The sequence below is a fragment of the Dermacentor albipictus genome, chromosome 1, assembly GCF_038994185.2.
Source record: "Dermacentor albipictus isolate Rhodes 1998 colony chromosome 1, USDA_Dalb.pri_finalv2, whole genome shotgun sequence".
In the NCBI taxonomy this organism is placed as follows: domain Eukaryota; kingdom Metazoa; phylum Arthropoda; class Arachnida; order Ixodida; family Ixodidae; genus Dermacentor; species Dermacentor albipictus.
In genome coordinates, this window is record NC_091821.1 from 167354821 (window position 1) to 167372099 (window position 17279).

At 43.8% G+C, this 17279-nt stretch overlaps 1 protein-coding gene across 1 annotated transcript in view; it reads left to right on the plus strand.

The window, feature by feature from the left end:
* Positions 1–17279, plus strand: part of LOC139051861 (synaptopodin-2-like) — a 121395-nt gene that overhangs the window by 63760 nt on the left and 40356 nt on the right. The window lies entirely within an intron of this gene.

A 17279-nucleotide genomic window follows, 5' to 3' on the forward strand; every position in this document is an offset into this window, starting at 1 on the left:
AGTGTAGATGCAATGACGTGAATGCAGTTTTTTCGGCAAGATATAAAGTGAAGGGTGTTTTCTCTGCGACAAACAGTATTTGTGATAACAAGGTTAACATTCTTACTAATAAGTGCCCGGTGCGTCATATGCCCCAGGTTTAAGATTTTAAAAGAAATACAGGGTATAAAATTCCTTTCAAGTGGGGAAAGTACTTTGCCGAACAGACTGGCCAATGCATAAATGTAAGGTTAAGAGAGCACCTGGCCAGCTTGAGGGGAAGGCCCTACACGCATTTGGCAATCCACTGTGCGCAATGTTCATTGAGCACGTGTAAGCCATTGTTTGACCAAACCACTGCTTTGTATGTTAGTCTTAATCACACAAAGAGAAATTGGAGAAGATTGGCACATATCTAGACTGCAAGGAGCATGTGTTAGTCATCCGGCTATCGCTTTGAATGGTAGTGAAATTAACTTTCTCAATAATCGACTATAGTGTGTCGATTATGCGGCAATTCTGAATGTTGTTATCATGTGGAACGGATGCTCTGTTGCCCATGTGCGGTGATCATGAGATGGTTCTCGAGGGTATATATGTGTTGTTTTTAGGAATAACATTTCAGTTGTCAGTCTGCGCTTGTCTTTGAGTCCTTTTCTTGTTGTTTTCGTTTAACGTGCGCAAAACTTTCCACAACATTGATTCAACCAAACCTAAACACAAGTCTACACAGCAAATCCTTGCAACGCTGAAGTAACAATTATCCTTCTTCAAGAGGGCTAGTGCCCTCGCCGATTTGGTGAAAGAACGATGTCACGTGAATTCATCGTAACGGTAGTGCACAGATAGACATATACTTGTTCTCTTGGCATACAGGTTAGAAAAATTGGCTTTGCCAGATAATAATAGTAGTAGTAAAGGGTGGTTCAGGCAAATACAAAAAAAATGCGGACAGTTTGCTAAGCCAATTAAGTCCCGTTTTGTATTCAGGCAGCTCGAGCTATGCATCGACTTTTGCACAGTTTGTTCGTCACATGTGGCCAGTGTTAGCCGGCGAAGGTATTAAAAAAATACTCTCTTTTTCTTATTTTTGTTCCTTAGTGAAATGGCGCAACCAACTCTAGGGGATCGGCCATGAACCTGGTGGTGAAAAAACTGTTGTTATAACTTCTTTTTTTGGGAAAATAAGGTGAAGGGAAATAAGTGTCTTGTAAATGTGAATTAAAATGTCTACTGTTACAGATATGAATGATCGAATATTACAGTAAAAATTATGTGAGCATAAGAAGTAAAAAAAAACAATTTTCTCTTTTCACCTTGGGCAGTCGGTCAGAAGAGGATGCGTTGCAGCGCGTGACGTGCTGCACAGAACACGAAAGTTGACCCGAGATTGCTAAATTTGCAAACATAAGCCAAACCACGTGGTAGCCGCCTGTTGCCAAAACATCCAACGAGTCCAAAGCAACGTATGAACTAAAGGCCTGACAAAATATGCGACAGACTGGCCAAGACAAATATGCGACAGGCAAGCCAAGAATGACGGCTCTGCCAGACGTTCCCGTCCCAAGCTCGTCTTGCGAGTTCAGTCAGCTATCAACGGCACGGCGAAAGGTGGCGTTTGCTGGTACTCAAGCTATGGATAGCGAGTGTGTGACAGATAATATCTAGTCGCGTTTTTCTTCTCTTTAAGAGAGCAAAGCCTTCTACGGACAGATGAAACCAAGTTCATTACGTTAGTAGTCTCCTGAAGAAGCCTGTGATGTTATTGTGTGCTCCTTCCATAAAGATTGAGCGTAGATTTTCCAACCAAATTTGTAATGGGTAACCGCAAAGCCACTATAACAAAACATAGGTTCTTGAAGCATGCTTGAAAACATAGGCTTCAGACTTTTGCAGCTGACAAGCCTTTTGTGTAGCTCATTCGGCTGCAGCGGTCGGCTGCAGTCGAGCTCGGCTGCAGGTCGGCTGCAGCGAGACTGGCCCGGGACAGGGCATTTGCACCGTGATGCGATAAGAGCCGCATGTCCAGATACCTACACCAGGCATAACGCCCTGTCGCGGGCCAGTCTCTCTGCAGCCGACCGTGTTCATCCATCGCGCGCTTGAGGGCAGCACAATAACAGTGCGCAAGCGCCCCGTCACGTGGTATTTTTTTATGTTTCGCGGGCTTTCTTTGGAACGCGGATAAACGGACCACGTTAGATATATCGTGTTGGAAACAATTTATTGAGAGGTTTCTTAAGGTGCTCTGCAACTTTGCGTATCACACTTGGGGTCTGCAGCCAATACTTAAAAAGTTGATTACTTAAACATAACTAATCTGTTAATTAAGGGGCAAATTAAAAAAATAGCCTGAGTAACTCTAGGCCAGTGCCAACATTATGCATTCGGTTTAACTCGCGTCCGCAGTGCCTTTCATATTAAAAACTTTGGCTCAAGTTATGTGAGACAACCTGTATATCACCAACGTAACTGTAATTAGCCTGTATGAGCTCGTCCTATTCTTATCACCTTTGTATTTGTAGATGAGGTTCGTCTTGCTTTCACGCCATCCAACCGGAATGCCTTAGTTCGAATCACTTGTCCAACGGCATTAGTCAGCATTGCCTTGCTCTTTGGACCGATGTTTTTGATTAGCTATATTGGGATTTCATCGGGTCCTGCGGCCGTCTTATTAGGGACGTTTTCTTCTTTTCTCAAGTAAAAGCTTTCTGTGCTAAAGTTTGATCTCTCCGGCTTCTCTGTTGTTGCCAGATATTTTTAAATCTGAACTATGCTTTCTTTTGTGCCGAAGTTATCCCTAATAACGTCTGTGATGTACCGCAGCGCATAGTTTCCTTCGAAGGTGTTACCGTCGTCATCCCTTATAGCCGTTTGCGAATTTTTAGTTGGAGCTCCGACTGCTTTTACATGGTTCCAGGATCTTTCGGTGTGCCTTTGTATCTTTTGCGAATGTTATGCACCCAAAGTGGGGGGGGGGGGGGTTCCCGTGTGCATTTCATTTTCTCTTGCACGAGCTCACTCACCACCCTTTTCTTTTCTCGGCATTTGTTACATTTAAGGAGCACTTCTTCGTCTAATCCCAATTTTTTGGCTTCTCGATGATCCCTAGACGCCTGCTTGTTTTAATGTTTTAACAAGGAAATAAAGCTTGCTTTATTTCCTTGTTACACCACTTACGTGGTTATGGCTTTCCAATCTAACAATTATTTTGCCGTGTCTGTCTTACATCCTGCTGCAAAACGTATACCAGTTTCTTATATTCACGAACTGCTGTAGGAAACACCTACATTTTCTTCTCTATGTTTTTATGCGAAGCATATTACTAGAGCTCAACCCAGCTCCTCAGGCGCGGCGGTGTCGCCTTCAATACCACGTGACACCGTGACGTCACGACAGAGGAGAAACGGGGCTCCAACTCGCGCCGTCGCTCGCGACGTCGCGGCGGTATATAAGCAGCTGCGCTTGCCTCTGCTAGACACTCACGAGGTGAGATGCCTCCTGGAGACATAGCTGCTCGTTGGAATGAGAAGCGAAGGTTGCGGCGTGCTACAGAGACTGATTTTCTAGGTGGCTTTGGCTCAACTCTTGCAAGATGGGCTGGGTGGGAATCGAACCAGGGTCTCCGGAGTGTGAGACGGAGACGCTACCACTGAGCCACGAGTACGATGCGTCAAAGCGGTACAAAAGCGCCTCTAGTGAATGCGGTGTTGCCTTAGAAACGAGCTGTTTCTAAGGCTCAGGCGTGCGTCGCTTGCTCAGGCGCACATTTCGTTGCCGCGCCGAACGCTGCGTTGCTCGACGCTCACAGCGTCCAATGCGGGGCGCGTAGTCGCTGCGCCGTAGCCCATTGTCTTACACCCCTTGGTGGGTCGACGGGAACGCTGTCGCGTTCCACTCTTGAAGGCGAAGCAGAGTAACGCATGAGTTGTTTCTTCGTCTATCCGAACCAAATATAGCCAAGCAACAGCAGTTCACCAGGCTAAACAGTGGTTCAACAACTAAAATAAAGGCTAGTATGCTTCGCATCCTGGGCTTAACCTTAGCTAAGCCACAGCCATTTTTTTTGCAATCTCTGTTATTTGCTTTTCATTCATATTTAGACATTCCAATGCTATTGGTTCGTGTTTTGCGTTAGCATCTCTCCCATATTTTAAGGTTAAACTTTTTTGATCGCTATCCAGGCTATTTTTTCCTTGTTCATCTATCATCATTCGGTCTAGTCGTGCGTAGACCGTTTCTGAGATTAAGACGTTACATTAAGACGTTACAATCGACGTTACAATCGACGTTACATTAAGACGTTACAATCGATACATGGCAACCTGTTTCCGCATTGGCACGTTACCAATCCATGACACCTATACTCCCTGTCAACTACTATAAGATTCTGTTCATCGCACAGATCCAGCACTAGAAAACCATTGCAATCAGTATTTCTGTTTAAATCCTCCATGTGCGCATTCATATCGCCCACTAATATGTCTCCACGATGGATGGATGGATGGATGGATGGATGGATGGATGGATGGATGGATGGATGGATGGATGGATGGATGGATGGATGGATGGATGGATGGATGGATGGATGGATGGATGGATGGATGGATGGACGGACGGACGGACGGACGGACGGACGGACGGACGGACGGACGGATGGATGGATGGATGGATGGATGGTAGAAGCGTCCCCTTTGAAACGGGGTGATGGCAGTTGCCACCATGCTCAGCTCGCCTCCACGAATGCGCGGAGGCGAGCGCCATCTGGTGGTGGTGCAAGTAACCTAGCGGCGGTGACGTCGCGCGCAGGCGTCCTCCACTGTGATTGGTTGGGCTATTCGGCTGCAGAACAGTCACGCCGCAATACCCACAGTAACGACAACCCGGCGAGATTCGCAAAGAAAAGCTTCGCTTTTCAAACTTTCCTTCAAACGAAGGGTCTGCACCTATTCGATAAGTAAATGATTATATACATATGGTTATAAAGAGCACAATAAGTGACTTGACAGGAACGAAAATGCGGGAAATATACGTTTCGTTGGACGCAAGCAAACCAATAGCATCACATAAAATGCACTGAGAAGAACCATATGAAGTATTTACAAAGGAAAACGCGATATAAAAGTGCACAGATAGATAGATAGATAGATAGATAGATAGATAGATAGATAGATAGATAGATAGATAGATAGATAGATAGATAGATAGATAGATAGATAGATAGATAGATAGATAGATAGATAGATAGATAGATAGATAGATAGATTGATTGATTGATTGATTGATTGATTGATTGATTGATTGATTGATTGATTGATTGATTGATTGATTGATTGATTGATTGATTGATTGATTGATTGATTGATTGATTGATTGATTGATTGCAAGGTTCCAAAATAACACACAGGCTATGATAAACGTCATTGTGGAGTGCTCCGAATTAAATTTTACCACTTGTGGCTCTTTAACATGCCCCCAAGAATGCATAGTCAGCTGAGTATCTAAGGAAAAAATTATTAGTAAACCCACAAAAGCCGAATAGAACGCGTGCAGGTTTAAAGAAAGCAACAAATTACTTTAAATAAGTCGAATTGTGCAGGTTATGCAATGCATACAGCAGTTAACCGGTTGTTTCATAAAGTAAGAAAATGGGTGACAAAGGAAGAGGCTAGGTCGGTGGCGCGAGACGAATAGATGCCCTGATAAAACAGGAAATCTGCAGGTATAGGATGGAGTCAGACAATGCAAGAAAGAGGTGAACAGGGATCGCTGCAAGAGGGAACTGGCCCTGCAGTGGGCGTAAGAGCGGCTGACCATAACTCACGTATACGCAAGCCTGGTATAACTATCATTCCTTAACGTTATTTAACAGCAACAATTCACTACGCTGCTACGTCTACCTTTACAGCGAGCAGCATCATAGGAGGAGATCGAGTGAGCCGGAGTAAGTGTCAAAACGTCGCAATGTCCTGTTTCCACGCGACCACACAGTGTGTCGTGTCGTGACGTCACGACACAGTAGCCTCCTGGGAAACAAAACCAAAACTGGCTGCAGACAAGCTAGTGCACTGAATTATTCATGGTGCTCTGAGGCTTGTCGCTATTTTTGCCCGGTTCAAAGCCATGGACCTTCATTTAAAGCAAAAAAATGAATACTTGAAAATATCATGTCAGACCCCTCTGAGAGAGCTGATTGATCAGTAATTTAAAAATATAATGTGATAACAACGTTGCAGCAAAACAAATTGTGAAAGACTCGCAAGCCTCCAAGAAGCTGAAACCATTGTTAACGATTCAAGTGATTTGGTTTGGATATGTTGCAACGTTAATAGGCCGATTCGGCGCGAATTCCCAGAGGAAGCGCCGGCATAACTGATGTGGCTGTTCAAGAATGTAAAATATTGTGCAATGAGTGCCCGCCATGGAAACAAGGGCGTAGTTTAATTAAGTATGCGATGCCAAAACCTGTATTTTCGAAGGGATAGGAAAGAAAAGCCCTGAACCATTCTGTGCTGCCCAAATTACTTTTCGACATCTCCCTGTATTGCTCTTGCCGGAAGGGATAGCGTATTAGCAAAGAAAATGAAGACCAGCTAGGCTATACTCGACTCTCCCCCTTGCTCTCTTATTTAATTTCATAGCCAAGGCCGGGCGCTCATGTGTCCAGGTGTTCCTTATTGGCGGATTTTCGGATATACTTTGCAGAGATTCGCTTTGTTTAGCAAAAAAACTGTGCTTTTAGTAGATCGAGGATTATTTTCTGCAAGTTTGTAATGTTGCCCAGCGGATAATTCTGCCTTCACAAAAAGCTGGCTCGAAGCACAGGTATTGCGAATGCCTGTGGTGAGGTGGAAATGTCCAAGAGAATGTTTCTTTTCTTTTTTTTTCTGAGCGCGGACTTTCGTAAAATGTTATTCGACTCGTCGATGATGTCCTTTCAGCAAGGTGCAGAGTGCTCTGGAAAAAGAAAAAAAAACAGTAACTCCGGACGCCGAGGCGGAAAACAGTGTGAACGTGTATTTATGCTATAAGTACTGTCCCACGCTTGCGCTTAATCTTGTTTTAGTGAAGCTTGAGAGTTATGTAGGAGGAGACCGAGAATCATACAAATGTACTACTATGATGAGTGTTGATTCATTTTTCTCGAACCTCTCGGTCTTTCCTTTCTCTTGTCTATGACATGCCAAGACACAGAACACGCCGTAGTGTTTTATCTGTCGAGGTGCGAACTTATTTGGCCCAGAAATTTTTTTTGGCCCTATATCTGCAATTCAGACAAATTTTCCTGCTCTAGACGCACAGAATATACTTTCTTGTTATTGCTGGTGTTCGGAGCACATGTCTTTGATAAACAGGCCGTATAAAATGTGTTATTTTTTTTTCGTACCAGAAAAGTTAACTTCGGAAAAGATAGAAATATTCAATGAACATTTGGCAACCGCTTTATTGTTGTTATTAACCATTTAAAAACAATATTTTGCAGGCATTTCATGCGTTTTTTTAGTATTTACTCTTTCGCTCTCATAATAATTATTGTTGCTTACTTACACTACATAAAAAGCTTGTTTAACACTTCTACCGTAATTGTCATGAAAAAAGTTCTTGGTAGATTTTTTTTTTGGGGGGGGGGGGGCGGGGTCGAGGGGAGGTGAGAGGCGGGAGGGGGGGAGGTTAGCTGAATTTTGAACAGCTGGTGGCGAGTTCGTGGCGTTGTTTTAGGCGAATATTCGCAAACGAAAAATGAAAACCCTGCACCCCTACTAACCTGACATACTTAATGATGTTTTCACAAATTCAAGTGCTTTCCATAAAGAAAGAAAGTATACCAAAGTTCTTAGGTTAACCTTTCCTTGCATTTTCGAGTGCAGGCCTTTCAATATTAACAAGAAACTTTCTTCCACCAGACGCTTTCGAAATCAACGACGTTACGAGACGCTGCAGTTTTAAGTTAGCGTCTCCGCTCGCATTTTTTCACCTACTTTCTAGCGTCTCAAGCACTCCTTATGGTAAGACTGCCTGTTTGCCGTTCCAGAAGCCTAATATAGCAGTCCTCCTAAACTTATCGTTTCTTAGAAAAAGACCATAAAAGAGGCTGCGTGCAAAGATGTTTGTGGAGAAGGTCTAACTAAACGCCAAAGACCTCACCACAATCACTGTCAAGATTGGAATAAACAATGAATTCTCAAACTAGGAAAGATCCAGAGCGCTCCTTGACCTGTTCTGAAAATCCTAAATTTAGCTTTGCAAAGGTTGCTAACCAAATTACTCGTAGTGCACTATTTAACTAAAACAATTAAACTAATTATACAGCTGATATCGGTTAGATAGTTGCAAGTAGGGGCGTGCAAATATTCAAAACTTTCGAATAATGAATCTAATAGTCACTATTGGTAAATGCGAATATTTTTTCGAATAGTTTTCCAATATTTCTAAACGTCAACTGTGCGCAATTATACACAAGACTGGAGCAAAACTACGGTAAAATTTTACCGCCACAGGCATAGTATGGACACCAAACATGAGAACTTCCTTAGTGGAGCAGGCTACGTCGCTTAGGTAGACATACTCCATAGGCTATACAGCGATCATTTGCATTCTCTGAAGAGTCCTGTGCATGCAAAGAAACTACACGTGTTTGCTCCTAATGCTCCATATGTGTTTTTGGTAAACAGCGCTTCATAACGTGCTATGTAATAACAGAAAGTTGCTTACATTAAGAATTATGGGATGTGAACTTCGTTTTATAATATGACCGCGTTCGTCGGCGCTTCTTCTGGATTTCTCTTTTTCTCTGGAACAATTTTAAATGCAATAAATGCTGTTGATTATTCAAAAACTATTATAAAGCTATTCGAAAACTATTCAATATTCGATTCGATTCGATCCGCTATATACTGGCAATATTGGATTCGTATTCGACCTGGTCTCAAAAAATCACTATTCCCACACCTTTACGACAGCACCTTGTATAATGAGATGAGAAATGGCAGTTAAAGGCGTTTATATACGTGGTACACCACAGACCAGGAATAGAACCTTGAAATTATGAGTGGCTAGTATATTTCATAAGTATTTTACTACCTACGCTGTTTGTTTCCTACAACACAATTTGCTTGCATAAAAGTAGAGAATTTAGAAAGAGTAGGATGGGCAACGGACAAATAGACGAGTTTGTTAAGATTTTCCTTTTTTCTTTTTTCATAAACGGCGTCTTCCTTGCTTTTTTTTCTCCATAAGTTATAAAATTAGTTCCCGCACAACTTATCTGGTGGTGCTTGCTGTAAAGGTACCGTGTGTCAAGATAAAATTCCTTTATGCTTTTTTACGACCTGAACGAAAAATATTGTCTGCTGTATGATAGCTTCGTTGTTCGCTTTTACGTTTTAGACAGTTAGATCACTGACAAAGTGGGCGAGTGAGTTATAATTAGTCAATTCTACAAAACCTACTCTCACAAACAACCAACCAATGAGGCTTCCATTTACACGCGCATTTTATCTTGCAGCAGCAATGTTTGCGGTAGTACGGCATACTGATTCTGATCCTCTGTAAGCGCAAATTTATTTGCTAACTTCCCTGAACACTGTAAAATAAGTTACACCTTAAAAGGGAAAAAGGGTGTGAATGTGTCTATAACTCAATCCCTTAGGGTGTCCGTTATATAGATAACACCCTAAGGGTGTGAGTTATAGACACATTTACGCCATTTTTCACGTTTTAGGGTGTAAATTATTTTACAGTGAACTGAGGAATCTCTGTGTATTTGTGTATAGACATGCCCTAGATTACCTATGACCATTGCTTCTTTTTCTTTCTTCATGCTAGTAGATCACCGACATTCACTTGTTACAGATGAGTCGCTGGCTCTTGGACGTAACGTCGGGCGCCTGGCTTATGGCCTCAGGTTTTACTCCGTTTTTGGTAACGACGTGGTGTTTAAACACAACACGACAGACGCATACATTGTGTATGCGTCTACCCCCTAGTATGAGCTCAGGTTTATGATTATTCTTGTGCAAATTGAAGTTAAACTTCCCAGGCTGAAGCGACACACACGATGGAAATTCACCGAGATGGACCCACGCGACGGCGCAGACACGAAATGTGGTTGCAGATGCTGATAATATAAGACGGCGCTCGTAAGGTGTAGTGTTAGTCTACGACAAAGCCAGGTCTCAATATTGTTTTTATACAGACGAAGGATCTGATATAGCATTTAGGATGGGAAGTGCTTAATATCCAACCTTGGGAAAGTTGACTGCGTCAATATTCAGCGTTCCTGATACGTGAAAGAGCGGTTGTCTCCAGCCAGCAGTTTAGCTCTGACGAGATGAGGACCGGGATGGAGAACTCTCTCAATGCAAACGTGGCAGTGGTCTGCAACTTAGATATATTTTATGATTATGGGGAGAGACATTCAACGGACGTATTAGAACCACGCTTACATTAGAAAAGTTTTAATATCCATGTGTTTGTAATACCCTCTACAGACACTTACTATATCTCGACAGCATTTCTTATATCTGGACTTCAAACCTGCCCCGAAATAAAGTATTTCCACCTGGTACAGCGTGAAGAAATAGCCTGTATAATGCGTCGCCCCTTGCGTCATCTGTACATCTTTTGTTACAGCTATCCATTCCACTACAATGCTTTGTTAATAATTATTCTACTTGTATTATGGAAACAACAAGCCCTCGTCTGGGTGCTGTGATTGGAGCGAATATTATTCATATCTAGTATGCTATGTGAGACAGCCGCATCCTCCATCAGCTTCAGTGCAATTTCCTTGCCGTTCGTCATTTCAAGCACATCGAGGGAAGCTGATCATCTTTAATTGTTAAAAATAAAATGGGCACCACTGGTTGTTTAAGTATTGCAGCTCTCCGAGTGCGTTCCAATCAGCTGATTAGTCCACAGTTTCTAGGGTTCTACAAATACTCTGCAAGGATACCTCCACAGTGATCACAGGCAGCTACTATAGTACAGTATTGTGCAGCATAGTATAACGAATGGCCGATTCTTATCATGCAACGTGCGCGATCATATAGTTACATGAGGTAATTGTAAGGAAGGCATTGTTCTGCTTAGCTGGAGAAATACATCTTTCAAGCCGTCAATATAGATTGATTTCTGGTGAGCAAACTGCAATGATGTCTGAGCGCTAGTCATTCCATGCACCAACACGTAACATATAAGTCGTATGACCTTCTCGTAGTACACATAGGTGGATGCTGTTCTGAGGACTACCGCAGAACTGAGAAGGTTGTCTTTCTACAACATGCATCAACAATATGCCGGCTGTTTAGAGATGTGCCATTATGCCTGACGGCCTGTGAACGGAGAACATCGCAATAGAGTGCTAGTAAAGTATTCTTGCCCACCCACGAGGGGACGTCCAAGACGCACCCCTCTGCACAGGTGGGAAGTCTTGCCACTGAGGATAGTGGCTGTCTTCGTTAGTAGCTTCGGTTGGAAGCAAGCAGACGCTGAATAAATTAAGCAAATTACAAAATCTCTTAGATAAATGAGTTAGATAGTTAGAAAATGCATCTCTAACATGGAGCAGCCCTATCTGGACAGAGCCGATAGTGCCTAGCACCTGGAGGAGCATTTTGTAGCCCCAACGCCTCGCTCTCAACGTTTCTTGTCCAATCACTGCCGGTTATTGGTTCAGCCGTACAACCTGGACGTTACCCTCCCCTCCTGCAAGCCGGCCTTCACTACAATGTCACGTCTATAACTACGATCGGTGAGTAGACAAGATATATGAAACACTCCGTGAATTTATACACAACGAACGTATAAGAGCACACATATAACACTTATTAAACGGTATGCGTGCATCGAAATTTTCAAAAATCACTGATACTTCATTATTGTGTGTGGTCAGTCAACTAACCTATCATTGAGCTTGGCCAAAGCTTATATTTTTTCGACATAGTTTTTATTGCGAAATCTTCACCCTATATACACCATGTAAACTAACAACAGTGAAGAGGACCACAAGCTTACATTTGCTGTGAGTTCCCAGAAAAGGCGAACCAACACAGCTGGCATAATAAGTGCTGACAAGTAGAATTTCACTTGGCGAATGCGGATGTACGAGAATACGAAACCATGGGCCCTATAACGTAAAACTATTCCAATATGTTTTTATTCCAACCTCCTGACGTCAAGTTTGCGTAACCGCCGACGCAAGCATCGGGCGGTCACCCGCAGGGTTGTCTGAACAGACTAATGAAACGCTCTTCTCGTTCATAGGAGGTCGCTTTTGTTTGCTTGAAACACGAATTACATTGCCTATACTGAGCGGCTTGTCTTATATAATTGGCTGTCAAGAGGCGAGGAGCACGCGGTCAAGTGGAGAGGGATTCGATAGGGCCGACACACTGCACTGAATATTGATAACCGGATGAAGAAGGTGGTGCCGGCGTCTGCGATTGGTCCGCTTTCTCTTAGCTTGCGGTGGCACGTCGACAGTCGTGGCGGCATGGAAAGGAAGCTTAAGAATGCTGCTAAAACGAACCCTCAGCAAAGAAGAGTTGGCAGAACGAGGTCGTAAACGTGCCGAAAGTTCTTGAAAACGTCACACGGTCACGCAAAAAGTTTTACCACACGCAAATAAACGCATGCTCTCCGGCAGGTGCCAGTCGCCAGTGCCTGAGCGATCGGCAGCAGCCATCTTTTATTCCTTTCGGAACGGGGCAGCCTATGGCTATTCAGAAGAAAATCCAGTTTTGTTCGGCATATTAATGCATCTTTAAGGCTTACATGTCACTTTGACGCGGTAAGTTCTTGCGGCTTTATGATGTCGCATGACAGGCAGGTGAAGTGGGTGCAGCCCGAAAACTTTTGACCAATATTCGAGGGAAAATGTCAAAAAGGCGGCGAATCAGAAATAACTACTTTTCGTTTGTTCGGTCAAATCATGCATAATCAGTGTGCACACGTCATATTAGATGGGAAGCTATCACGGTTTTCGTGACGTTGCGTGACAGACAGGTGAGGGGGGGGGGGGGGGGGTGGGGGTCCAAAAATGTTTTTGACCAATCGCCGTGGGCTGATAGCAGAATTGGAATAGAAAAGTTTGGAATAGTTTTTCGTTAAAGCGCTCCATGACACTTATTCTGGAAATGGTACTCAATCTATCAATAAATCGATAACTCAATCAATCAGTCACTTTATTCCAACATCAAAAGTGACATACGATAAGTCACAACAGGGATGCTGAGAAGTGAAAGAAAAAAGTCATTAAGGCTTGACAGATGCTTTCATCCCGTTTCATAAAGCAATAGCAACAGCTGTGTTTGCAAAAAGCCCGAATTTTATACACTGTCAAACATGTAGTAAGTCTTACACTCGGTGCACATTACACGCACTGTGATATACACGGAAAAGTGTTTGTAGAAAGGGAAGATACCTTTATTTTATTGTGGCATAGAGTTTGGTGTTATTGGGAGTAAACAGCGGGTAATTTGGCGACCGTAGTTAGTACGTGTGTAGGGAATTTTCTAAATCTCTGCACCGCATGTACTGTACGAGCAGGCGTGTAGAGTTAAATCTGCTAACTCTCTCAGGAAGGAGTCGTTCGTTTTCCGACCAGTGCGAAATAACTTCGATAAAAGCGAATTATAGATGCCAGTGATTGGTTGTAAATTAACGGCATCGAAAATAGGTTTGATGTGTCAATCGCGTAGAACGTCTACAATTATCCACACAACTTTTTTTCTGTGGTCGATTCCGGTGTCGAGAACGGATACCTCGCGGCCTCTCAGTGGTTGTGCCTGTTCCACGACATTAAGTAAAAGGAACACACTTGAATTGACTAATCGGTGCCTACACTCCATGGCCTCATCTATGAAGTTACGACTTTGACCCGGTTTAAGTCGGCGGGAAGAAACGTTACGATGTCGCCTGCAAGTAGGAGTTTCTGTTACGAACACCGCCTACCCATACTCAGTTGAAATGGCGGACAGTGCCAACTGCAACACCTAAGGTGTAGGGATAACCCCAAAACAACGCTTGTGTGAGTGCTCACCATGCGAAGAAGAGAGCCTTGACCTTCGGACAGATTTATAAAACTTAGATTCCAGACCTTTTACAGAAGTGAAAATTCTGGGACCATAGCCTCGTGCCCCCCCCCCTCCCCCTTCGCTGCCATGCGCAAAGCCACAAAGGTTCTGCTGCGATTCTTGAGATGCAACACTGTATATGACCGCTTGTGATGAACCTAATGAAGAACATTTTAATACGTGTGCGTCCATGCATACGCTGAACTTCTCTCCTTATTGCATTTCAGCCCCCTTTCCTCCTTCCCCAGTGTAAGATAGCCGACCGGTCTCAGCCTGGTTAACCATCCTTCCTTTCCCTTAGCACTTGTTTCTCTCTTCCTCATTTCCGGGTATTAATTATAATGACGTATTTATTATGAATTAGTTAATGGTGTGTTGCTCTCCAAGCTGCTGTACGAAGTGTGAAGGACCCCGTACTAAATTGCCCGGATTATAGTTCTGATTATACGAGGCTCCTCAATGAGCCGCGAAATTTAAGTGCACGAGTATTACAGGATTTTATCCCTGTCGGAACGCGGAAGCCTCATCCGGGGTTCAATCTCGCGACCTTGCGCTCAGTTACAGAACCGCACCTCGGTTTCCAAAATACAATACCTATGATGAATGTTTCAAGCACTTTCGAGCGTAGAGAGAGAGCAAATGATAAAGGAAAGGTAGGGAGGTTAACCAGGACTGAGCCCGGTTGGCTACCCTACACTGGGGAAAGGGAAAAGGGGACGGAAAGATCAAAAGAAGAAGAGAAAGTCCACTGGGTATATCGTTCGGTCACTCAGTCCGGATCACAGACGCTGGCTCCGTCCAGTAGCCTTCAAATATCGCAGCAGAGCTTTTGTGGCCTTTTGTAGATGCGATATGCGAGGCCATGGTCCCAAGATCTTCTTCAAGGTGAACGGTGTTCTGCCTAGCTGATTGAGAGCTGTGCAGAGGTCATGTCTTTCGTTTTGAAAAGATGGGCAGTAGCATAGTAGATGTTCTATAGTTTCCTCGGCACCGCAGGCATTACAGTCGCCGCTACCAGTCATTCCAATCAAAAACGTATATGCATTGGTGAATGCGACGCCCATGCGTAAGCGGCACAGCATTGTTTCCTCATTTCGCAGAAGTCCTGGTAACAGCCGCAGCTGCATAGAGGGGTCGGGGAATGCAATCGTTCTTGGGCGAATTCAGGTATGTGCCACTTCTCTAATGTCATACGGTGTGCTACCTTGCTTAGGTGTTGGGCTGCGTCGGTCCGCAATAAAGGTACAGAAACAAGGGTTGCTCCTTCGTGTGCTTTCCTAGCAGCTTCGTCAGCGAGGTCGTTGCCGGAGATGCCGCAATGGCCAGGCAGCCACTGAAACACGACGTCGTGTCCTTTCGCTATCATACAATGGTGCATTTCTCGTATCTGCGACACTAGTTGTTCACACGACCCGCGACGAAGAGATGACAGAAGACATTGTAAGGCCGCCTTCGAATCGCAGAATATTGCCCACCGATTAGCGGGTTGGTTGTTAATGTAATCAACGGCACCTCGGAGGGCAACGAGCTCCGATCCGGTCGATGTTGTCATGTGAGAAATCTTGTATTGGATGCTAATTGATCGTGATGGTATAACAACTGGGCCGGTGGAGCTGGTCTGAGTGGAAGAGCCATCCGTATATATGTGGACTCGGTCAAAGTAGAAAGTGTTCAAACAATCCAGAGCTGCTTGCTTCAGGGCCAAGGTAGGCAGGTCGGTCTTCTTTCTTATTCCTGGTACCATGAGACGCACTTGAGGTTGTTCTAAACACCACAAAGCTGAGGTTGCACGTGCTGAGGGTGTGAAGCCCGATGGTAGACAGGCACGATGGATGCTGACCTCGTTGGAGAAGGACGCCTGCGGTCGTCGTTCTGGCAGGCAGGCAAGAGAGCTTGATTGCATGCGTGAAACATGACGAACATGGGCCCTAAGCGTGTCGATGCTAATGTAAGTCGTGATCGGATGGTCTCGAGCCATTATAATGGTTCCTGCTGTTGAGGCGCTCCGCGGAAGTCCTAGGCAAACACGTAGTGCCTGTGCTTGCACGCTCTGTAGTGCTCGAAGATTCGAGCGTAAATTACTCACACAGTATATTGGGAACCACAAAGCTCTACTACAGTACCTGTCTTTGTTTAATGAACCTTCCTATTGACACTAATAAAGAAATAAAAATAGAAGATGGAGATCGTAAAGTGACCGAATGCGAAGAACAAGACAGCCCTCTGCGAATTTTACAGCAGAAGTTATCCTGCTGGTCGACTTCTCGACTGATAAATACACTTACAGTTGTCAAAACCTTGGCACCAGGTTGAAACTTCGCGCCTTTTCTCTAGTACAGTTTGTGTCCAGTTGCACGTGCCTTAAGTTTCTTTAAATGCTTCAGCTGGACAGGTATTGCCTCAGACTATAACTGAGGGTTTCAAGGTTTGACAAGAGACGCTGAAGCTACAGCTGTCGTCCTCAAAAGCAAGACAGTTACACTGAATGGCTCTTGTTTGTGTTGTGCGAACCCAACGAGAGGATTTAACTGAGTGCTGCGAAAAGTAGCCGTGAAACATCACCTTAGGCACGCCGGAGGGGGACTGTGCCAGGGCGTGACTCACAAAGCCAAAGAATCAAGGTGTTCAGCCGTCAAAGTGCCAGACTTTGAAGTGCCAGCAGTTAAGCCTCATTCACTGCATAATCTTTAGCCGCTGGTTGGGGAACATCGAGAGCCCTTCTCATATTCCCACTTTGTAAGGATCCCATGGTTTCGCACTGAGTGTTAGACAGCGACGTCAGGGGGTAATGACATCAGAAAGTTTTAGATTATGAGACGCAAGAGACTTGTGTTCTGCGCGCGTGCGCAAGTCACTTGGATCCCAGCAAAATTCAAGATATTGGGGTGGGGGACTTTGGATATGATACTCTCATTAAAGGAAAAAGGTATTAACTTTTCAAGAATATAAACCGGTCTTCCTGCATGTAAGGTAGTTTCTACAGCGTTCGTTCACAATGCAATCGCATTCATGAAAACTATGTCACAATGAGAACGAATTTTCTTAGCACGCCGCCAGCGCTACAGATTTTTGTCTGAACCATTCAGACAAGATCCGGAAAACAATTTCGAGAAGCTATTGGTCTTTCTGTCTATATATATATATATATATATATATATATATATATATATATATATATATATATATATATATATATATATATATATATATATATATATATATATA